The 23,887-nt window shown below is 45.7% G+C and overlaps 1 protein-coding gene and 1 long non-coding RNA gene across 3 annotated transcripts in view; both read right to left on the bottom strand.

Annotated features, from left to right (window-relative positions):
- Positions 1-23,887, bottom strand: part of PTPRN2 (protein tyrosine phosphatase receptor type N2) — a 672,845-nt gene that overhangs the window by 108,794 nt on the left and 540,164 nt on the right. The gene's annotated exons all lie outside the window — the stretch shown is intronic.
- Positions 3,361-7,296, bottom strand: LOC128150487 (uncharacterized). The gene is made up of 2 exons (XR_008238069.1): positions 7,184-7,296; positions 3,361-5,848 (listed from the first exon to the last, which is right to left on the bottom strand). It is a non-coding gene; the product is annotated as an uncharacterized LOC128150487 (long non-coding RNA).

The following is a 23,887-nucleotide window of genomic DNA, read 5'->3' as shown; positions in this document are numbered from 1 at the left end:
TCGCATTTAACTACCGAAAGGCGGAGGCGGGCGCGCTGCCTGCGCGCAAGCACCGCGGCGCGTCCCGCAGCTCCGCGTCCCGCAGCTCCGCGTCCCGCAGCTCCGCGTCCCGCAGCTCCGCGCCCCGCCCCCCTCCCCGCCGGACCGCATCCAGGGCCAGGGGCTGCGAGGGGGGCAGCAAGGGAAAATCCGTTGGTTTCTGGGTTTTTTTTTTCTTGGAGTGAAAAATAAAACACGGAACGACAGAGAAGAAAAAAAAAAAGTAGGTGGCGGTCCTTCCTTTTGTCTCTTGTAGAAGGAAAAGGATAAAAAAAGCCCGATAGTTCCAAACTCCTCCAGATTACTATTATTTTTGCAGCAATAGGAGAGAATCCTTCTAGTGCATTTCACTTGTCTCCATGTGCTAAAAAGTTGTACAATAATTTCCCCTCATTAGCTTCATTATAAGCTATATTAGCAACAATTAAAAACGCAACATGAAAATGAAAAGACCAGGCGCGCAAATTGCAGCAAGACTCATTTGGCCTGCATTCCCCCTTTCACAATTACCAGGGAAATGAATTGAAAAGCACGCCCCTGCCTCAGTCCTGGTTGCTACAAGATGAGAACAATTAGCAAACTCCTTTCCACCACCTAATTTCGCGTGGTAACAAAATGGATTTTTCCCCATGAATGCCTAGCCGGCCTATTCATTATCTCTCCTCTATTAGTAATTTTCTGCTCCGTATTCAGCTAGCCAGCTCTTAATTTCCTCCTGTCTCGCAGTGTACACAGTGGCTCTTATGTCAGGCCCGGTCCATTTTTATCTTGTAATCATAAAGGCCACCAAAGCAATTATCGCTGGTCTTGACTGTAAAAGCTTGTCATTAATTAGCCTCCTTGCCTTCAGTGCTGCGGATTAGCCGGGGCTGAGGCCGAGTTAATGGAAATGCAGGTTCAGTAAGACTCCCGGATTTTCTTGCCTGGATGCGCCGAGCGGAGGAGGATTGCCGGGTTTGTAAACCCCGGGCGCCGGGGGGCGGGCGCAGGGCTTCGCCGAGGCCACGCAGGGGCCGCCCGCCGCCGCCTCCGCGCCCGCGCAGCCACCGCCGCGCCCGCCGCCTGCCCTCCCCTCCCCTAAACCGCAGCCGGCCCCTCCTCCAAATCCCAACAGCCACCAGGAGGACGGGGCTGCCTCCCCCCCCCCACCGCCCGCCCCCGCCCCGGCCCCGGGGGGCTCCGGGGCCGCCTCCCCGCGCCCGCCCCCGACACCCCCCCCCGCACTCCCGCCGCTTCCCCGCGCTCCGCGGCCCCAGCCGGGCACCTGCCCCGCTCGCACCGCTGCCCGCCCTCCGCACCGGGCGGGGGGGGGGCTTGCAGAGGAGACCCGGGAGGAGCAGCACCGACGGCAGCCGCCGCCTGCTCGCAGCTCCCGCCGCCTCGGCCCTGGGGGCCCGGGGGCGGCGTGGGGGGGTGTGTGTGTCTGGGGGGGGTGAAGGGCTGCCGCGCTCTGCCATTAGCATCTCCGTGAAAGGCCGCCGTCCCCTCGGGGCCAGAGGTCGCAATCTGCATCTAAATAGGCAGCTCCCGCGAAAGTGCCGGCGCCCCCTCCCCGAGCGCTGCGCCCCGGGACGTTAATCCGCTTCGCCGCGGTTTTTGGCCTCCCATCGGCGAGGCAGGGACAAGCCGCCCCCGGTCGGGACCCCCGCTCCCCCGGCCGCCTCCCTCCGCCTCGGAGCCCGGCTGCGCCGCCGGGAAGGAAGAGGCTGGCGGGCAGCTTCGGGCACCGCTCCTGAATCTCTCGATGCTCTGCTTTCGCAACCAGGGTTTTAAACGGTTTTCCTTCGCCGGTTGCCGTGTGGAAGAGCCGCACAAGCACCCGGGGAAAGGGGCTATGCGAGAGAAACAATGAAAGTGATGGCAGCGAAGTGCTGTCGAATGCCCCGAGTAAACACGGGGGAGAGAAAGAGCGTGCTGGCCTTGCCCCCCCCCCCCCCCCGCAGTTTCGGTGATGTGAGATGTTGCTTCCAACTTTGCCAGGCAGTTTTCCCCGCAGAGCCGGGGCTGCCGCCCCCGAGGCTGGCTGCCCTTAACAAAAGAACCGCTCGCCGAGACACCCTGCGCGTCCCCAGCGCACGCCGAGACACCCTGCGCGTCCCCAGCGCACGGCTGCACCCGGGTACGTGAGACACGGGGAAGAGTTAGAAACTTTCCGGGGGGTGTTTCGCGTTCTTTACACCTCGGGAAGCATCTTCCGTGGGGAGCCAGCATAGCCGTGTCCCTAGCGATGAGCTTCAGGCAGGCGAGGGTTTGCAAAAAACCCTACACGTCTGGGGGGACCGACGCCGACGCCTGCCCCGACCCTCCGTGCCCGGGAAGGGGATGGCGGCCCCGCAGCGGGAGGGAAGGGGCGAAGGGACGAAGAGGCGAAGGGGCACGGCCGCTGCCCGCCGCTTTCCGCCAGCGCGGCCGCCCGGCGGTGCCCGGCACCTCGGAGCGGCTGATGGGGAAGGGAGAGGGGCTCCGCCGTGGGGCCGCCGACCCTTCTCCCCGCTCCTTCCACCCTCCCGCCTCACGGGGAGCACCTCCGGAGCCGCTGCCGTCGGGGCCCGGAGGGTTCCCCTCTCCTCTCCCTGCCTCCGGGGAGGGGGGGGGGGGGCTGGTGCTTAGGGCCACCTCGGCCAGCCCCCACGCCTGCCCCGGACAGCACCCCGGCATCGGGGATCGCGTAAAGCGCCGAGTAAAGCCTGCAGCAAAGCCCCGCCGCCCGGCTCCGGCTGTAGCTCCGGGTCCGGCACCGGCGCCGCTGCCGGGCCCCGGGCTGGGGACAGCCGGTGCCGCAGAGGGCAGCGGGGCCCAGCCCCCCCCGCCCCGGGCGCGTCCCGTCAGACCTTCAGGAAACAGCCCCCACTGCCCCCAAGTCAGCCGGAGAAACCCGCTGCCCTTTCATCCTGCTTGATATCTGACCAAACATCGAATTATGAAACGGGTAAAAATTAATCCGACGCGTTAGTTACCAGCTTCTCTCCCCCCCCCGCTCCCAGCCAGGAGCACAGATTTCCCCACCTCACCTAAACCCCTGATTCTTCCCTGCAATAAGGCCCCAGCCTGAAACGGAGCCCAGGGTTAATTAGAGGCGTCCTGTCAGACTTGACTTGAAATTGAAAGAAAAATGTTTAAATATTTATGAATTTGACATTTACAGTCGGATGTCTTTTAAAGCAGAACACCTCTCCCTGTGCTGGTTGGGGCTGCCATGGTGCGTGTGCCTGGGGTGGAAGGGGAAAAATAGCTGTTGCATAACAAGAAAAACAAATCACCTGCTCCCCCCCCCCCGGCTTAACAAATAAATAGACCACATAAATTACACATAATTAAATATTAAACTCAGCTACATGTAACTATGCATTTTTTAAACTTTATATAACAGAATATATTGACATTCCTCTGAATGATTTTCTCCTTGGAAAATTGTGTAGTATCACAGAGTCCCAGTGAAGGAAAAACAACTAATTCCTAAATGGATGTCTTAGGAAGTGACTCTAAATATGGAGGCTTTGGAGATGTTCAGCCAGTCTTTACTTGCTTTGAAACGGCCCGGCCTGAGCTTAAATGCTAGAAGGCAAAGAGTTACCCTGTCTCAGAACAACATTACACCTACCACTTAGACTCAACAGTGTTTGCTTGAAGTACACCACTTCTGTGAGGGCTTGTGGTTGTTTCTTTGTTTTTTTCTTTTTAAGAGGGAAGAAAAAATGCTTAGGATCTGATCTCATGTAGGCTTTCCCAGTCCCTCGACAACGCATTTTATATACACCCAAAAGTGAGTCAGTAACTAGAGCAGCCACAACGCTGGAGTCACAAATCACTGTTCTAATCAAAGAGCAGCATCCCGTTCCGCGGTGTCATCCCATGATGCAGCAGAACAGCCGACATTTCAAACGAATTCCAGGCAAATGTCAGTAAATATTTAATGCACACTTTCATGTAAATAAGTTCTCACACCTATGTTGGAAGTGTGGGAGAAAGTCTTTGTAAGAGCAGAGAGGAGCTCCCTATGCAGTGATGTGAAAGCTCACCTTCCAGATGTCTCAGGAGAATTACACTTCATTATTTCCTTTAGGACACAGGGCCCAATTCTGGTCCTTGCTAAAGCAAAACTCTAACTGAAGTTGAGGTTTTGTTTTGCTTCATAAATTTAAAAAGATACTCCTGATTTAAAACCCAGTTTGCCGGTTACTGCACCCAACCTCTCTTCCAGTTTGCAAAGGAAAAAGCACTACAATTCATTTTAAAACAATGTGACCTTATAATTTTTTGCAATTTTTGCATGCCTTGATTTTTACATTTATATTACACAGTTTTGTTTTGGAGCAATAATTAAAAAATGCAGATTTCTTAGTAAACGGGCAAAAAGAGGAACTTCAGAATATGATTTGTTTCAAAATATTAGAACATTAAAAAACTCAAGAGGTGCTATTTTTAATTTGGAATTCACTATAGAATCTAATAAATGAGAGAAGTGAGGCGGAAATAATCATGTATTAATTCTGTGCATTACAAAATCTTTTCAGAAGCTATTATCAGAGCAAGAGGCATTGTGGTTTGGATTCAGGGTGGGAGAAATCCTTTGTGCAACTGAAAGCTATTGTTCCTCTGTGCAGATGAAATTGTACTTGCAAATCTGCCATTCAAGGAGGGAAAAAAGTGCCTAGGCAGAAGAAAAGAATTCTACAAGAAAATCATTATTCTTAAACACAAACTTCACTAAAATAAGTTTTAGTTCATTGGGCTTTTTTTTTTAACAGGATCCTTTGCTGATAGTCGCAGCTACTGACATTAAAACAAACCATAAAGGATATGTGTATTATTTCCTTAATATAGAAAGCATGAAGAAAGGGATGTGTGTGGATGTGTATGGAGAGAGAGATATATATATAATATGTATTCATATTATGTCTGTGTATGTCTGCTCACCTAAATAAATCTAAACTTAAATTCACTTGTAGTAATTTCCCCCTGTAAGGTTATCTGAGACATAGGTTGAGATATACTATGCTGGTTAAGTTTTGATAGGTTACTAGAAAACCAGGGAAACACTTCACATCAGGAGGAGCCTGGCTACCCTAATCTGTTCCCAGGAAACCTACAGATAAGATTTTTTTCCTTTAGCAAAATAAGAAAGCAAACAGAAGGGAAAGCAGCGTCTCCCTCGGTTTTGGTTCCTGCTTCTCCTCCCCTGCTTTGCGCTCCCAGTCAGGTTGGACTGGGGCAGCAGGGCCTGGGGATGTTCACCTTCAGTGCACATAATGTTCCTCGTGTTCAGCACCGCACTCCCGGGCTGTATGGTCCGGGCTACTTGTTGGTGTTTTAAGGTACTACTTTTAGAGTTAGTAAGAGATTTCTGGGGCAGCTATCCTCTGCCTCCCTCTTTACACCACCCCCCCCAGCCCCCCCGCCCTGGGAAAGCTCGCCTGATGCCAGGATCACTTTCAGCAAATGTCACTTCATCACCTGAAATGAGGTCAATTTAACGCTTTTACTCGGGAGGATGAAATCGGATGGGAAGGTACTTTTTGCTTCTTTTAGGGGTCGGAAAGATTAGACAAATCGACAAACACAAAAGGCAGATGGATTTCTGGGAACTGCAGCTTATTCAAATCACTGAGAAAGGTCACTGCAAGAGCCACAGACCTATTCATCTGTAGGGGTACAATGATCTTTCCGCAACCTTCAACACCACAAAGCACTCTGGAGCGTCTCTATACCTTTTAGTAGGATTAATACCACGAACAATGACTGAATACAATCAAGAATTCAGTGAGTTCAAAGATCCCTTGATCAACAGTAGATACTTTCTTCTGGCTTCCTAAAGGCAAACAGAAGTGAAGTTTCTGGTTAGAGTTACAAGAAATTATAGCTATTATCCTGAATCCCACTACAAGGTGATGCTGAAATGCCAAAATGTCCAAGAACCCCAAAGCGGTTTGTGGCGTGGAAGGAATAAGGTTGCAAAAGAGGAAATTTAAAGAGCTTCAAGATTTTCCTGAGGATCCGGCTATGTTTTTAAGTCAGCTTTTAGTTAAAGCATACGGCGCAAAAGCCTACAGCGTCACTGAGACGCCGCAGGGATAACGCACGACTCAGGAAACCGGACAGCCACATCCATGCCTGTGGAGGAGGTAGGTGAGCCGGGGATGGAGGAGCGCGGCCCGTCCTGCCCGAAGCCGCGCAGCGTGCCTCCGGGATGCCAGCAAGGAGAGGAGGGCGTGGAGACACCACGGTGAAGAAACTTCCATTCCCATCTCTAAGAACTCAGGAGCAATGAGGGGAAAGCAGCAGAATGGGAGCACCGCGAAGCAGGTTTCCTCCTCAGCCCGGGGCTTTGTAAGCCAGAGTGAAACAGATAAATAGAGGGACCCAGCGGGTCAAAGTCCCAAAGCGTCAGAGCCCGAGCCAAGAGGACGGTCAGCGATAGCTGAGCTTAATCAAGTATCTTCAGCAAGCAAGAGAAACACAAGCCGTATTGCCAGCGCTGATCTAATGCTGATGCTGAAGGCACATAATTTAGGGATTAGATAAAGCGCCCTTAAACCCGAGTGCCAACAAGCGAGCCGTCGCTCAGTAACACGCTGGCGGAGCCCGCAGGCCCCGTCGGCGGAGCGGCCGCCCCGTCTCGCAGGGAGCCGGGCCGGGCCCCGCGGCTGCCGGACCGCCCCCGCCCGGGGATGGGGACGGGGCTCCGGCGGCCGCCTCCGCGCACCCTCCGCGGGGGGGCCCCGTCCTCGGGGCACCCAGCCGTGAGCGGGCCGAGGGCAGCGGGAAGGGAGGGGCCCGTCCTCGCCCCGCCGGGCCCGCTGCCCCCTCCCGCCCCTCTCCTGTTTGACGGCCCCGAGTCCAGGGGCAGCCCGGGGGCACCGCTGAGCCGGGGCCGCCCGGGCCTTTCGGAGCCGCGGCCGCGGGCCCGGGGGGAGGCGAAGCGGCCCTCCCTCCCTCCCTCCCGCCGCCCGCGCTGCTTCGCGGAGACCCGGCCCGGCCTCGACCGACGGGGCGGGCGGCGGCTGCCCCCCATCCCGCCCGCCCCCAGACCCCGCTCCTCCGCCCCACGCCGCGCACACGGCTCCCACGCGAGCCCTAGCCGGGCCGCCTCGAAACACGCCGCTTCCCCTTCCACCCCCCCCGCCCCGTCCTCCATCGCATTTACCTGCTGCCATGGCGCCGCAGCCGGCGTGCCGGGACGGGCTCCTCCCTGGGAGGGCTCAGCGCACCTCGGCGGGCTCTAGCAATCCTCCTCCGGTGCCAAAACTCCCCCCCCCCCGCCTCCCAGCCCCCGGCCCCCCCCACTCCCCTCCTCAGCGGAGACAAAGGCGGCGGCAGGCACAAGCGCTCCTCGCAGCCCGCAGCCGCCTCCCGGCGCGGCTCGGCTCGGCGCGGCCCGGCGGGGCGGGGGGAGCCGGCGGCCCCCGGCGGCCCGGCGGTCCCCGCGGGGCGCGGGCGCGGGTGGAGGATGCCGGCGCGCCCCGGCGCTGCCCTCCTTATATCGGGCGGCTGGCAGCCCCTGCCGGCTGCCGCACATGGCCCATCCACCGGTTGCTATAGCGATGCCTCCCCTCCACATGTTGCTGGCAGCAATTGGCTGAGGAGGTCTGGGCTGTTCAGAAACCCTTCGCCGGAGTGAGGCGATGAATGGACACGGGCTGTGTCACTCATTTGGAAAAGCTGTTTGGGGTTTCTGTTGTGGATGGGGGGGGGTGGTTGGGTTGGGTTTTGGTGGGGTGTTGGGAGTTTTTTGGGCTGATTTTTTTTTACGCGTTCTCCCCCCCCCGGCTTTTTTTTTCTTTTTTTTTTCTTCCCCCCCCCCCCCCGGTGCCACTCTTGCAAGATGGAAGCGGAGGGTAGAACAATGACAGAAAGCCAAAAATAAAATCAAACAAGGACAGCAAGGAAAACCTAAAGATCATTTGCATGACAATACAGCAAAGAAGCCCACAACGTTTCTTCCTGAAAAGACTTTCCTCCGTAAAAAAACCCCCACCACACAGTGCCAAGCAAAGGAGGTCCAAACTTCCCGCCCTCCCATCCTCGTTCTCCAAATAACACGCGAAATTAGGAAGAAGCAGTGTGCTGCGACCAGCCATGGGACAGTGGCGGAGCCCGCTTAAATAAATCACGGCAGGGACTGCTGAGAGCGGGTGCGGTGCCGGTACGGGCGAGCGGGGCCGGGCCGTGCCCGGCGCTGCGCACCCCTAACTCCCACTTAAAGCCGCTTTCCCGCGCGGGTGCCCGGGGCAGCACCGACTCTTATAACGGAACGGACCCCGCAGACTTCCTCCTCTCCCCCAAATGACAGCATGCCGCCGACAAACACGCTGCGGGGGCACCCCCGAAGCATCTGCCGCCGGAGCGCCCCGGCTGCGGGAGTGGGACCGGAGCGAGCGTGACAAGTGACAGGTCCTTGGGAGGCCCCTTCAGACGCTCCCCCCCCCACCCCGGCGATGAAGCCCCCTCCCGCTTGCCTCTCCCCATTGTTTCCCGTTACCGCTACGGCAGGGGATGGCAGGCAGGGCAGAGCCAGCCCTCCTCTGGCCGGGGGGGGACACACGACACGCACCCCCCTTCACTTGCTCTTTCCCCTTCCCCTCCGCAGACCCCAGGCGGCCCGCCCCCCCGCCGTGCCCCAGCCTCCCCCGGCTGGGGCGGCGGCAGCCCCTGCGCACCCCGCCCCGGGCAAAACCCTCCTGAGCCGAGAAAGCCGCAAATCCGGGAGGGGGAGCTGCCCCCCCCCCCCCCCGCGAAAGGACCCCCCCTGCCCGGGACAGTGCGGAGGGGGCGGCCTGCGGGGGTGGGATGGGATGGGATGGACGGGGCTCCCCGCGGCTGTCCCGGTGACACTGCAGCAAAGCCATGTAGTTTTTCCTTTCTCTCCCCCCCCCTCTTTCCCCCCCGACAGTATTCATCCTCCCAGCGCCCCTCTGCAGCCGGCGTCTCGGTAAGAACACGGGCCTGGCCGGGAAGCCAAGGAAGGGCAAGGGCAGCTTGTGTCCCCAAAGCACCCCCCCCTCCTCCCCTCCCCCTCCCCCCGGCTCAGAGCGACACTTCACTTAAACCTGTAGGACAGCACCAAAAGTGCCATCACCATCCACTGTACAGGGTCGTTCTGCCATGTTCAGAAAGCGCAGGGTAGTTGTGCCATAGGCTCACACCCCCCCGCCCCCCCCGCTAACCACACACCCACACCGACCCTTCCTGTTTCAGGTTGAGGAAGATGCTGTTTACACCAACACCGGTTTTGACAATAAGGTTTCCGGGGAGAAGAGGTACTCCTCTCGCTCCTACCTGGCTTCTCCTCATGGAAAATCCTTCACGTTCCCACAGATTAACACCACCTTGGCTTCTCCAAACATTTAATCAGCTACATTTTTAGTGCACGGTATCAACTTATTACTTTGTCAGACTGTCAGCCTGATAGCACTCTTCTTCGTCTAGTATTATCCTGCCCTGGTAAGAGCCATAGCATACATAATTTGCTCACTAACCTGTATTACTTAAGTTGAAAGATAAATGAACCCGCCAAGAGATTTCATTAAAAGGACACGTGTGTTTGCATATTGATCCTTCTAATGAACTGTCTGAAACTGATAAATACTTCCATTAGCTTTGTAGTTTGTATTTCTTATTTACAAATATATTAATTATCATTTCCTAGGCAAATATTGCATCTTTTCAGAACTGTCAGGTGCTGAATGGGTTGCACATGAAATTGACTGGCCAAGTGTCAAGAGACAGCAAAATACTATTTAAAATACATAATTTTTTAACGGGGAGAAAGTGAGAAATTTGAGAAATTTGTAGTGAAGTTTAAAATACTTTTCATTTTTATGTAATTTTCATTACATCTATCGTGTGCTAAATACAACCTTTAAAGGGATGGCAAATATCTGAGAGGGTTATGTCACAGGGAAGAAATTATTTAAACATAGGTTATTTAATGTGCTATTCACTAAAAATGTAGGAAGTGTTGCAAGATAGAAGAAATAATTTTCAATAGTTTACTAATTTAAAACTTAAAAACTGTTTCTAATGTTTGCATAGTACTGTTACTCACAGCCCTTATTTGTGAATCAACTTATTGGTACTTGATAAAACCTCATTTTCAATCGAATAACTTACATTTAGGTGATCTAAATACATTTTCTCATATGATTTAATGCATTTGTACATAGGAAAACAAAAAAACCCTGACATCAGCAGCATTTCATTACAGAATGTCTAGAAAGTTTCATGTCTTTTTCTTGGAAAACATTTAGAATCGAAAGTAAAAATGACTTTGAGGCAGTTTCTTTGGTTCTAGCGCATCTAAAATACCCGTATTTTGAAGATTCGCATTAACATTCATCCAAATTCAAGAGCTGTCTTTGAACTGCGCCTAAACTCAAAATATTCTGAATCTTGCAATTTCAATGAGAATGATGCTGAAACATATTTCTAGCTTGCGCAGAACAAAATTCTTGTCTGAGAACCAGCAATATTTGTCAGGACTCCCTAAAAATCTGTTCTTCAAAACTGGGTGCTGAAAACCCCACTGACCTATTTGCCTTGATTTCTGACAACAGATCTGTCTGCAATTTTAAGTTTAGTCACTTCTTTCTGCAAATGCATGCACAATATATAGCATGAAATAGATTTTCATTCTTTTAAAGGATGTATGATAAAGCCAAACCACCATTTAATCTCATTTGTTGTTTGTTTAAAAGTTTTATCTAACATCCTTTGGACCCTTGCTCCTTAAATACAAATCCAAGTATGTTGCAGCGGATTTTCCACAGATTTGCTATCTGTAAGGATCTTAAAATGAAATTTGAATTTCCTTCACTCCTATGAACAAAAACTCTTTTCAAATATTAACTTCCTATACACATTTTTTCAAATTACCATAACTTTAGGAATACATGTATTAAGAAGGAGACCAGAGCCCCCATCTCTTGAAACCACCATGCCTTTGTTACAAATAAACCCAACACCTAGGACCATAATTTGAAAATGGAATTAGCAGTATTTTAACCACTAGACTTCACTGAGTTTTATGTCTTATCTTCTCATGCTCATCTGTGAAGATCAACACCAGACACTTTCTACTTCCAAGTAAATTCTAGAGCTCTTAGCTTTATTAAGAAAATGATTTCATTCTGGCTAAGATTTGAATCTAATTAATCTGTCTTGCAGTTTAAAAATGATAACTAAATTCAAGCTGCATACTATTCTTCAGAGACAGCTTAAAATATTAATTAAGAGTGCATTTTCCATTTATTTTAATTACATTAATACAGTTTCAATAAATAAAATAGTTCTATGCTTCATCAAATCAAACAAACTTGAATGCAAATTTTTCTATTGATTAGTTCTCTGTTCACATTGGCCCTTTTGACTGTTTATTTTTAAATAGGAAAGAGATGCAGAAATGTTTGGGGGTTCCCATTAGTGAAATGAGGTTCAGCTGTCTAAAAAAGGTCAGTTTAGCCTTCTAGGAGGCTGATAAGCCCTGTAAAAGCAGCATACTGATAACATATTGCTTATAAAGGTAATCAGCAACATAAAACTGGATGCCTTTATAGAAATTTTTAAACAAATGAAGATTTTCTTTTCTCACATTTTTCCAGGTAAATTAAAAAAAATTATTAGATCTCTCTGATCCACTTGCCTGTGATGCTTACTGATCCACAGACAAAATATTACAAGACAACTGGATGAGTTGTGGTTTTAATATTCATTTTAATTAAAGCTGACATGTTCTATATTTGCAGATGAACCTCTTTCTTGAGATAAACCATGGGACAAGACAGAGGCAGTCTTGTTAGTAGTTACATCAAAAAAAGTGTCATTCTACCTAATTCAGTAATAATTCTAGCCTTCAAATATTTGAGCAGCTGCATCAGCTGAAGGAAAACTAAATAGTGAAGAAAAAGTTTCAGAATACCTCAGGAGTCACAGCAGGTGTTTTGAAACATTTTATACATTTCAGAACATTTGATTCTCTTTGTAATTTAGGGCCCTATCCTGCCCACCTCAATCTGAGAAATTCATTATAGATCAACAGAACTAATCAGAATAGCAACCGGAACACGATAGTAAATGTTTTCAGGGTCAGGCTTTATGTAAATCAATGTTTCACAAAAAATACTTGCAATATTGAGACCTTAATTGCATTGTGATTAGGTTTATATTCACAGAATATAGATAAAAATATTAATGTAAGTTTTAATGTGGGACTAAATACTGTTATTATGAAAGCCTGATTAAGAAGCTCCTATAAAAATGCCAACTCAAAACCTGTTTAATGGTAAAACATTATGAGAAATGCATGATTTTACACTGTGATCTTGTTATAACAAAATGTGGCTATCATTGAAATGCTGAACTTATTTTATGCATCAGTACTGTGCGTGCCAGGAATTCAGAGAACTGTTAGGTATCAGTTTTCTCTACTGTAACATCAGCAGATTAGTTTTGTTAAAGTGTTATTTTAATATTGTTGTGAAAAGGATATTTATTTCTTCTTTCCTGAGATGAAAACAAACTAGCACAGTTTACATGTGAACAAGTATTTTCAGAATAGTAGTCAGTGCTGCAAATCCTTATGAGATCTTAAATCAAGATGTGTTTTTTCTGCCTTTGACACAAATATTGCTCTTTCTATCTTATCTTCTAATACTGGTAGCCTCAGGACAAACATAGATTACGTTAGAAAATTGTCCTTCATTATATTGATCGAAATTCACTTCCAGCCTACCTGAATCTAATGTTAGAACATTTTTATTAGTTTTAAATTGTTTGCATTATAAATTTAAAATAACAAAATGCTTTTATAAAGAGTTTAAAGTTCTAAAGCACGTGGTTTACAAAGTTCTTATGTGCTTTGTACAGTCCTGTTGAGTTTCTTTTTGCACCGACCTCCCATTTCTGACTGCAGAGAAAGACCATCTTTGTGGAAAACACAGCAATGCCCCTTCTGAAAACGTATTAAGACAGCATTTAAATTGGTATACAAAGTTTTAACAACTGTCAGAATTACAGAGCACTGCCTGACCAACTAAAGTTCATGCACTGGTAGTACTCCTATTTAAGATTTCTGGTTGGTGCTAGCATTGCTTTAGGGTCCCTGATAAGGGTCTTGCTTTTGTGTCATGACACACAGAAACGGTGGAAGTCTGAACAGTATTAGCAATATCACCAGTAATATTGGTCCTGGAGCTGGGCTTTAACGGATAATTTGGCAAAGATGGAGACACCCATTAAAATCCTTCTTATACTTTCACTACATCTAATAAAGACACCACCCCCACTCCCACCCTAGTTCCTTATTTTAGAAAGTAATTTGCCAGTGTTTTCCTCTTCTTTTTCTCCTCCTACTGAAGAAATGACAAAACGCCCCTTGATTGGAAGCAGGCCCTTGGTCAGTAAAGCAAGTAGGCACTATGTGTGTGGCATTTTTAATATAACTAGATTCCTGAAAGTATGAACACTTACCAGAAAAGAGAAAGAAGCCCCTGGCACATGTAGGAAGGAGGATAGAGACTAGATAACTTTCAGGAAGTCCCTTTTCTTCTCTGAGTCACACAAGCATTGAAGAACATTGAAAAAATTGCCTTTTCTGGCTTTGGAAACAGGAAGGTGACTACATCCGTTTATGCAACCACAAGCTATAAAACCTAGATAAATACTCATGTGTGACAGCATGCTAAAATGAATGTATCACACAGTCATTTTAAAAATACGTGCTTTAAATTTATGCCTTCAGATTACACATGAACTCAGAAAGATTGGTGAAAAAGTACTTATCCTATGTTTTGCATTTTGCGGGTAATGAAGCATGCGTATAGACACTCATTAGATTTTTTTCAATTAATTTCAAACCAAAGTTCTATAGATTTAAAATTCCATTTAAATCAGTAAGACTTTAAAGTCACTGCTTTGCTGACACAGGTATGTCAATTTACGCTAAACGTAGGTATGGTCCGTAAGATTTTACCTGTACTCAGACACTTGGTGTTTGAAGCAATTATCACTGAAGTCTCATTTTTTTAAATGGAAGAAGAAGAAGAGCAACGGTGCTGATTTATACGAACAGAAGCTTTCACCCTTAAAGAGTGGTCTTGCAAGTGGCACTGAGAGCTACATCCACATGCCTATCACTGGATTCCCATAACATCATCAGAGTTTTGGAAGGGCAAAGAATGAAGGGTCATGCCAGAGCTTGATAAGACGCGCACTGACAAGCCTCTCATGCAAAGCTAATTGCAGAGGGAAAGTCAGAGCTTCTGAAAAGATCTTCTGTTTATCATTTTTTTTGTGATTTGCTCAGGCTGTTGAAAGAATAGACCTTCTTGCCTCTTTTCTCCTCTTAATCACTCACTCTGTGTATGATAACTTTGTTCAAAAAGTTTTCCAATAAATCTCAGATTTCTCTTAATTCAATACCAAATTTTAAATTGTCAGTAATATTAACCATACAGCCCTTTCAAACGCAGAGCTTACGAAAATTTAGGGTTCACCATCCCAAACTACGTATAGAATTTAGTTTTCCACAATGAATTAGATACTCTCCAACACAGCTGCTCCTAAGTTTTATGTGTTATGCTTCCTTGTGAATTCAAGGAAATCAATGAGAAACAGTACTTATGGAAAAACTTCCTCTGGAAGTCCTTCCAGCCTCCCTCTGATCCTGTCCTCAGAGCTCCTGAAGGCACCGTGGAGATCTCAGGATGGACTTTAAGCACACCCAGGGAAGAGCTTCAGGTTTGGTGCTTGGATCAATCGCTTTGTGCATGAAAGCGTAACCCTCCCTGGAGCACCTCAGAGGCCAGGAAATGAGTGCCACGATCAAAGCTTACACCTTTTCCTACTACCTAGCCTTGCTTGTAGGACAAAAGCACACTAAGGCCTGACTTCACAGGAAAAAGGAAACTATGCCTTAAAGTATTTCAATGTTTAAAACATAAAGGTACTGAAAGTTTTGAGAGTCGCAACTATGATTAATAGAAATATTCTGCTATTCAGCTCTTCAAGAAAATGGAGAAGATGCTGTTGAGAAAGGGAGGTGCAAAGGCATTCTTAACGGTCTTTGTTTTCCTACGTCATTTTCTCTAACTCACTGTCTTTAATAGTTTTGTTCCTTTAGCTAAGTTAAGCCTTGGGACTGATTATGCTGTCTTCCGTTTCACTAAGCCAAACATTTGACCTGGCACTACTGAGGACTACTTTGCCATAACCCCACTATCTGTGTTCCCTGATACAGGCTTGTGCCTTTCACCCTGCTTTCTTGCTTCCAAAAACCCAAGTCAAGTCCATGAACCACAAAAAGTACTTTAGGCCCCTACTTAAGGGCTTAAGTGAGGTGCAACAGTCCCTTGGTCTCCTGCTGGTCTGAAAGGGCTCATAACATAATTTCTTTTCTTTTATGTTCAATATATTAATTACTGTTGATCACAATTAAAAATTAACCGAAACAAATATCGCCTCTTTAGAAAAGTTACCATAGAAACAACACCAGAGAATTCCCTTCAAAAATGTCAAGATTTCCCTCACATTTAAATATGGACTCCCAGGCATTACTCATGCACCATTAAAAACTGCAACATATCCAGTGAGTCATTAGTTTAAAAATATATACATAAACATACACTCTTTCAAAAATAGAGATGGTTTTGTCTCAGTAAATACGTATCACGACATGACCCAACTTTTGATTTTATCTTGTTCTCTTTTACATCCCTAGGGAAAACTTGAACACTGTCGTTTCTTGTTCAAACACCTGATTGAGGAAGGAGAGAACAAAAATCAAGAGTGACAAAACACGCAGAATGTGAGAAACACCAGGAAAAGCTAGTCAGAGAGGAAGAATAACTTTGAATACATATTTACATGGTAGTAGACAAGATGAATGGAAAGAAAAATGTCTGAAATGAGACACAGTGCAGACATTCTCCACACAGAGAGAGAATTTTAATGTTGTATCTTAAAGTAAGAAAATTTTAAATTGAAAAATTTCCTAATTTAAACTAATCGAGGCTGTGGTACTGTGCTATATCAGTTGATTTCCACTTCTTTGTGCCAATCTGTAGTATAACATCAATCTCTCATACTTTTCTACTCCATCCTTCTTCCGTGGGATAGCTGGCAAACTCTGACAGATTTTGGCAGAGCAGAAGAAGGTCCATCTGCATAAGACAGGTTGATCATCCGGAAGCTGAAGAAAATATGCTGGAGTCAAAGTGGAAGGTGCTCCACAAGCAATAATAATGCAAATCTAAAGAAAATTCAGAACTAGTCACAAATAAAGCTGATAAATAGTTTATTCATAAACTCTTGAATATTTAGAGGAGATAATAGCATAAAGGCATTGTGCCTTCCCTTTGCATTACTGGCTCTGCTGTAGATAAATACCATGGCTGAATGGAACCAGATTAATGATAATAAAGACAGTTTTCTCATTTTCTTTGTAGTAGAGCCAACCTGAAAATGAGGAAAACCAACAAAATTGAACTAATTTTTGTTCTGCAGGCTCTTATAGAAATGTTTTATTTCTTTCATTTTCTTAATGCAAGGAGTCTTAGAAATTCATTTCTGAATTTTTAGTGCTAGAAGTCCTCCCATTCCTGCTTAGTCCTATTTCCTCCTTTTTTATCCTTCTTCCTCTGTTTTTCCCTCCTGTTTGTCACTTACTCAGAGAGAAATAAATATTGAAGGACAGATATAAGAAAAACAATAAATCCAGTTTAAAAAAAAGACAAACAAAATTATTTTTCTTTCTTCCAATACTCAGTTTCTGCTGTGTATTTAAATTTGTCAAAAATGCTGCAAACATTTCCCATATTAAAGAGAAATTTCAAATACAGTATTTTGTCAAATTTTTTTAGCCACTTATTAATTTATATAATCATCATAGTCTGATAGTCAAAATATACTTTTAGCTTTTTGCTGTCAGAATTGTGTTTTCTGTTCCCACTTCAACTGAATGACATGGAAAAAGAAGAATAAATCCAAGGAATGAAAGTGAGATTATGTGAAGGTTAGGAGAGGTGTGGTATCAGGACAGATGGATGTAGAAGACACCAACAGACAAACATATTCTGGAAGTGACACCACATTTTAAATTAGCTTATAGATTTTGATTATAAATTTCCTGCCAATCAGAAAGATAAACACTTGTAGTACTTTTCCTCCTAAAACCAGGAAGGGCAGCACATAGTACAGCTGAAACTGAGGTATCTTCGATATCTTGCTTCTGATCTAATTTCTTACTATTTCTAAAAAGAAAGACCAGGTTTTGGAAATATTTAGATATCATTTTTCACCAGCACTGATCTCTTGAAGAGTCATATTCCCACATTTAGCCCAAATTGTGCCCCAGCCACACTGATAACAGGCTTTGCTCAATAGGCATCTAGCAAGAGGCAGAAGCATACCATTGCCAGCAAGGAGTGCAGGGAAAGGTTTAGATATGAAACACAGGCATATCGTGGCAAGTTTTCAGCTGGAAGTTGATTTTAAATCTTTGGTAATTATGTTTATATTCAGTGCCACAGAAGGAGTTTCACGTAGAAATAGATCTGTTTGTTTCAAATCAGAGTTGTTCAGTGTTGTCTGGATCAGCAAAACACATTTATTGGTTTATGGACTCAGTGCTATAACATTACAGGGTGCCCATGAGAGATGGACTTTGCATCTGGATATTAAAGGCAGGTGATTAATGTGCTGAAGCTGCCCTGGCAGAGAGCTCCCTGCTGACCACACATCTGAGCATGGGCTTTTTTTATGTGAAGTGTGAGATTTGCTAAAGGGAGGTGCTAGTTTCTTCAGCAGACCTCCTCACCTTGTTTCTTCAGCAGGATGTATTTACTTTCTCTTACACATGAGAATTTCTCCATGTTCACCTCATCATTCATCTGCCTTTAGATAGGAGCAAATATGAAATGGGACCAACACAAACGCCTGAGGTTCAGCCCTGAAGCCCCTTCTGCACTGTCCTCTAGCTTTGCCGTGTATGAGTTACACAGCTCACCCTAAAATCATGACGAAAATCTCTGTGTGCCACTTCTCCGGTCTTCTCTGCGAAAGACAAGTCGCTGGAGCTGTAACAGTTTACACTGGGGAAGGTCTGTCCTCATCTATTTTTATTCACACATATGAATCACACTTCCATGCACCACAGCTAGAAATAAAACAGTAGTCCACCTCAAAGCTTTAAATTACTTAGGGCTTAATTAAGAGTATGATAGAACAGATATGAAATTTAAGATGCAGTCAGTGGGTAAATTAATGTAGACACAAGCTCGTGTGTCTGCTATATACCTCAATCTGGTAGTTTCATGCAGAACAAATTTCCCACTCATTTTTCCCCCTAGACATAACATAGAGTAGTGTAATAACTATGATTACCATTATATGAAAATTAAACAATTTTGAAATTGCAGGGTTTGGAAACATGACTATCATACGTATGACAAAGAAAAATGATCTCTTTCTACATCAGTTTATCTCATACATGGATGAGAGTTGGATCTTGGCCCACTCCAGTTGCTTCGTGATACTCTGCAGTTTTCAAGCAACTGCAGGGTTGGGGTAGGGAGGTCCCCGAGCACTCTCCTGCATCAAAGAGGCAGAAGAGTGGCTGTGTATTGATTCCTCCCAGCCTCTATAGAAAGGCCACTCCTTCAGCATAGGAATACAACACGAGTGCATTAAAACAAGAACATCAAGCTTCTTTTTAGAGAGCCCCCTTTCACTTTTAATTAGGGTGATGCTGGGTGAGTGGTCCCTTAAAAGGGGAAATGTCTTGGGAAGATGGCCAAAGCTCTCCTGTCTTATCCATGTGGGACAATCTATGAATCCTGCACACTCTTCCCAAGTTTAAGCATTCATCTGCATGGAAATGAGAGATGGAATAAGGCTGCAAATTACTTCTCATCCCAGCCATTTGATCTGGCACTTTTGTCAACAGGACTTTTGGTTGAAATTGGGCTATTTTACAAGAACTTTCCCTGTTGCACTTGGTTGCTTGCAATAAATGCACAGCTGGGCTAAAATGCAGCAGATTATCCAATTGCCTTGATAGCACTTTGGTTCTGCCAAAGTGTTTACTCTGTATCCCAGGTTCCTTCAGCTGATGGAGCAGTAGAGGGGAGATGCTTAGGAACAAGCTGTGTCTCTTTGCCCTAATATCAGACCAGCTTCTAATTTCTCTTTCCAGTCTCCATTCTGTCTCACCATTTATATCATCTTTGAAATGACTTCTCCATACCACTTTGGATTTTAAAAGGCAATTCATCTGCCTGAAGGATAATGAGCAGAAAACCAAACAAGCAGATCATCAAGATCATTATTTATTTTTAAGCTGCTTCCTTTCAGTAGGTTTCCCACAGTCCTGACTTTTGCTCTCTGTTGCTGTGTAGAACAGAGTTTAAGGAGAAGACCACGGATCTGAGACTAAGGCGGCTCTGTTGCTTTACACCCTATTACAACACTAAATGAAGAGATCCAAAAGTTTGGCTTTAGTCCTGGTTGTGTAAGCATCAGTGATGACATGTGATAAGGAAGGGAAGAGAATTTCTTAAGAGTGTATTAACAAAATACAGTTTTAATTGCAATTGTGTTAACACATTTACCAAAATGGATGTTAAACAAAATAAACTCTACATTTGGCCAGAGAGCCGGACCTCATTGTAATCAAGAGCTAGAGAACAAGAATGCTATAAATTGCTTTTCAGTGACTGAAGAAGGGAATAAATCCAAAGTCCTTTTTATGGGAGAAGAAATCAGGCAACTGTACTATTTCACAGTTACAGTGTATGGTTTAGGGCTACAATTACAAATCATAATTTTTTAAGGGTGAACTCCCTGAATGGAGAAAACAGGCTGAGTGACTGCGTCCCTCAGCTGCACGCTAAGGAAACGTGCCTGGACTGACAGCATCGCTACCTCAGCTGCCATCACTCCCCTGCATCAGCAGGTCACTGCTAATTGCAGGGCTGAAGAGCGATGCTGCGTCTCCCGTTCTGCGAGCTCAGAGCTGGGGGTCACTCCTTCCTTCCTGCTCCCTTATGGTGTCTGGCCGGTGGAGAGCTCCTTAGGTATTTGAGCTGTGCCTTTTTGCAGAAGAGAGAGGAGGTTGCTGGAGGCAGATGGGATGCTGCTCAAGGGGAGGGGGATCATGACTTCCAGGAACTCCCACCCCTGAGGTTTACAGGGCGCTGAATGTGGGAGGCAGCAGGGCTGAAGGCAGGGCCTGCAGCCGCCAGCCCGCTCCTTCTCCCCGCACACGGGGGCACTTGGAGCAGAGAACCAAAGGATCACCTTGGGGCCAACCTTCATGCCTCTGAGAGAAGCTCTCAGCCCAGATCTAGAACTGACTTTTTGTCACGTGCTGAGGCTCATGCATTGGAGAACCGTGTAAGGGTGGAGCGGGGAGAGCTTGGGCCCAGCTGGTAGCCAGCCTGTGCCTTAACACATCTCCGAGCTCTCACACGAAAAAGTGGACATGCCTGAGCACCGGAGCCTGTCACCACCTCCTTGCAGAAACATTGCATGACCAACACAGGGCGAGCAGGCCAGCCAGGCTTACTTGCAGAGAGACCCGATGCGGATGACACAAATAGTTGTAGCTGGTGGAGTTCTAAATGTTGCTACTTTCTAATAAATACACAGATTCAGAGCAGGTGCCCTGCTCTCAGCTGCTGCAGACAAGCTTTCCCAAAGCACAGTGTGGCCTGGGGCAATGCCCAAGTCCCCGGGCACTGGCTGGAGCTGGGCACCCACCAGGCTAGATCTGCACCTGACCACCGAAGAAACCAAACCCACGTGCTGCAAGACCTTCATAATCACATAGACATGTGTGTAACGACAGGCAATAACTGAAGGAGAGAGAAGTGAGGGCAGCTGGATTGCAATTTTCAATGTAGGCACTTCTTGCTGCAGGCTCCGAAATCCTGCACTGAATTGAGCCCCAGATTTCAGGGGCAGCAGCTGCATTATGCATTTTTCCTCAGAGTGTCAGCTCTCAAGCTTCTAAGAGCAGGGACATTCATCATCTACAGAACTGCTGGATTATTTACCACTGAAGAAAATCAAGCACTCTTACTTATACATTAATTTAAAATATTAATAGGAATCTATTTGTCAGCAAAACTCTAAATGGTTATGAAATATGTGCAGTGCAGCAGATTTTACTTACAGGAACACCAAACCATACCTTAACATCTCTTCTGTTGGAATTCAGCTATAAACTCTGTGACTAAGATGTGCTTTGACTTTAACACCTTTCCAGCGGCTTGCTGCTTTTCTTTATTAAAAAGGATCCCAGCAGAGTATTTTTTCTTGTTATAGATCACTTTTTGCCCCTCAGAGTGGAAAATGTGTGCTCACACTAATTTCTATATACCAGATTATTATTATTATTATTATTATTATTATTATTATTATTTTTATTATTATTATTATTAGTGATGATCAGATCTGAACAACTTGTCCTGGCAGAATGATTTATGCATCTCATTTCAATAAGAATAGGCCTCAATTTTATTTTAAAAGAAAGACGGGATTTTTTTTTTAAACAACTGAATTAAAAGAGGATTACAGAGACCTCTGAAAAAATAAAAGATGCAAACATTTTATTTATTTCCTTACATTTGCCTAATAAGATTGCCAGCACAACAACAACAGGTTTATTTTAAAGGCTAGGGGATTTTTAACACAGTTGGTATCACAGGCTTTTAATGGTAGGTATAGGCCAGAGCTGCTAGCTGGGAGGATTCGGGCAGACGGGAGGGCAATTGTGGATTTTATGGGCTGATTGGGCCACTAGGAGGAGAAATCAAGATGCCTGCCTGGGGACAGGTCAAGACACCTTCAAGGAAAGCCCCGTTCATCTTCTCATGGCCTGGCCACACAAGGAAAATCACATCGGCATAAAACCGTCTCACAGGCTGGACCAATAAATCCACATTTGGGGTTGCTATCAGTGCACTTACTCCAGGTGAGGGGGACAAAACTTCTGAAAACTTCCTTAACTACACGGTTTATCAGCACTCTCTGAATCCTCCAAGGCGCTCATCCCCAAATTAAACAATTTCTTTTCATTACATAATACTCTCCTTTTCAAATTAAAACATTTTTTTTTTGGCATACAATGGGGCAGACAGACATAAGAGGATGAGTGGGAAGAGGACTGGGTGATGTCCATCTTCAGACTCATGCCAGATCTCATCAGAGCAGCATGCAAAGCCCTCCAGAGCTAACAATGACAGCAAAGCATTTTGCTCTACTGATTTTCATACATTTTTGGACCTTGGGAAGGTGAAGTAATAAGTGGGCATAGAGTTTCTAGTTTTCTTCCCATGTCTGTCCATGACGCCATTACAATTATCAGTTACTGAGTTTTCTTATTTGTAAAATGGACATAGCAGAACTTCAGTTCCTCACAAGGCTGTTGTAGGGTTCAATTCATTAAAATTTATAAGATGCATTCAAGTTTTTAGCCGAAAGTTGCTGTATAAATTTCAAAGCTTGTAACATCTGTTTCCCTACACAGCTGAATACAAACCAGAAGAAAAAAAAAATCACGTACACAGGTTTCCTTGTGCTACCATAGCCATTTTCTATCTTCTTCTTTATTGTCCAAGCTGAAAAGTTATAAGTAGGTATTCACAAGTGGCACATCCTTTTTGAATAAGGTGTGACTCCCCTTTGGGACCACCAGAAGAGATCTGCCTCCAGATTGTGTGGATTTCTAGCTAACAGAAGTAGCATTAACTCACTGACCGGGGTCAGATCTCCAAGCTTGCTGCAGGTGATACAATACTGCCAACAAGAAGTAGAAAATCAGACCAGGCACTGAGAAAATAAAATTAAATTAAACAAGACATCCAAGTATTTTTAGTCTGGCTTAAAAATAAGCAAGAGGGGCACAATGCAGTTAATTTAAATATCACAGCTGACAGACAGATGTTCAGACAGATTCCTGTAACAAGTGCCATAAAGCAGGAGTAAACAAAGGTGGCTTTGTGAAAAATGCCAAAGCCAGAACAATAAGGGACTAAAAATAATCCATTTTTGTGGGGGAAAAAAAAAATTCTAACTGGTCTTCGGAATGGCTCAAAGTTCACTCATATTATTGTAGGGCCAACACTGCAATTTCATGATCTTCCTAGGATCTTATAATATGCCATGGATATGCAAAGTCAGACAATCTATCTCAGCTCCACCCATAAGACATGACAAATCTAGAGTTTAATGAGGTGGCTGCTAAGGCATAGTTTGTTTCATTAAACAACAACCACAACAAGAACAACCTCGTGTTTCAGTGTAGTCTTGGGGAGAAAGAGGAAAAAATAGAGAGATACGAATTGGTAGGCAAACCCCAAATATATGAATATCTGGAAGATAAATTTGTTACCAGCAGGCTGGTCAGAGGGATGAACTGCTTGCTCTAGCTAGGAAAGCCTGGTATCTAACGATACTCTTACATTCCAGTAACATGAAAAAAAACCCAGCCCCAAACCAGAGGAGACATTGCATACAATCACTAGCAAATTTAAGTAGGGACTAGAACTCCCAGGCTCTATTGCTAGCTCTTGACTTCTCTTGGGCATGCAATTTAACCTCCCTGTGAAAGATTTTTCATAAGCACCAGAGGGATTCAGAAATGCAAGTCTCATTAATTTTCATTAGACTTGTGCAACTCCACCCCTTGGGTCCTTTGAAAATCTCCCTTCCTATGTTTTTTAGTTGACTTCCCTGTTAAATAGGGATAATAATTACAACTGATCAACCTGTTTAAATAATACAGTTATAATATCGCTATTATCTTCATAGGTTATATTCAGCACTGAAATAAATGCATCATAATAAATAATGC

The sequence above is a fragment of the Harpia harpyja genome, chromosome 1 (assembly GCF_026419915.1).
Source record: "Harpia harpyja isolate bHarHar1 chromosome 1, bHarHar1 primary haplotype, whole genome shotgun sequence".
In the NCBI taxonomy this organism is placed as follows: Eukaryota; Metazoa; Chordata; class Aves; order Accipitriformes; family Accipitridae; genus Harpia; species Harpia harpyja.
The sequence above is the reverse complement of the archived record's forward strand: the minus strand, read 5'-3'. Positions and strand labels throughout refer to the sequence as shown.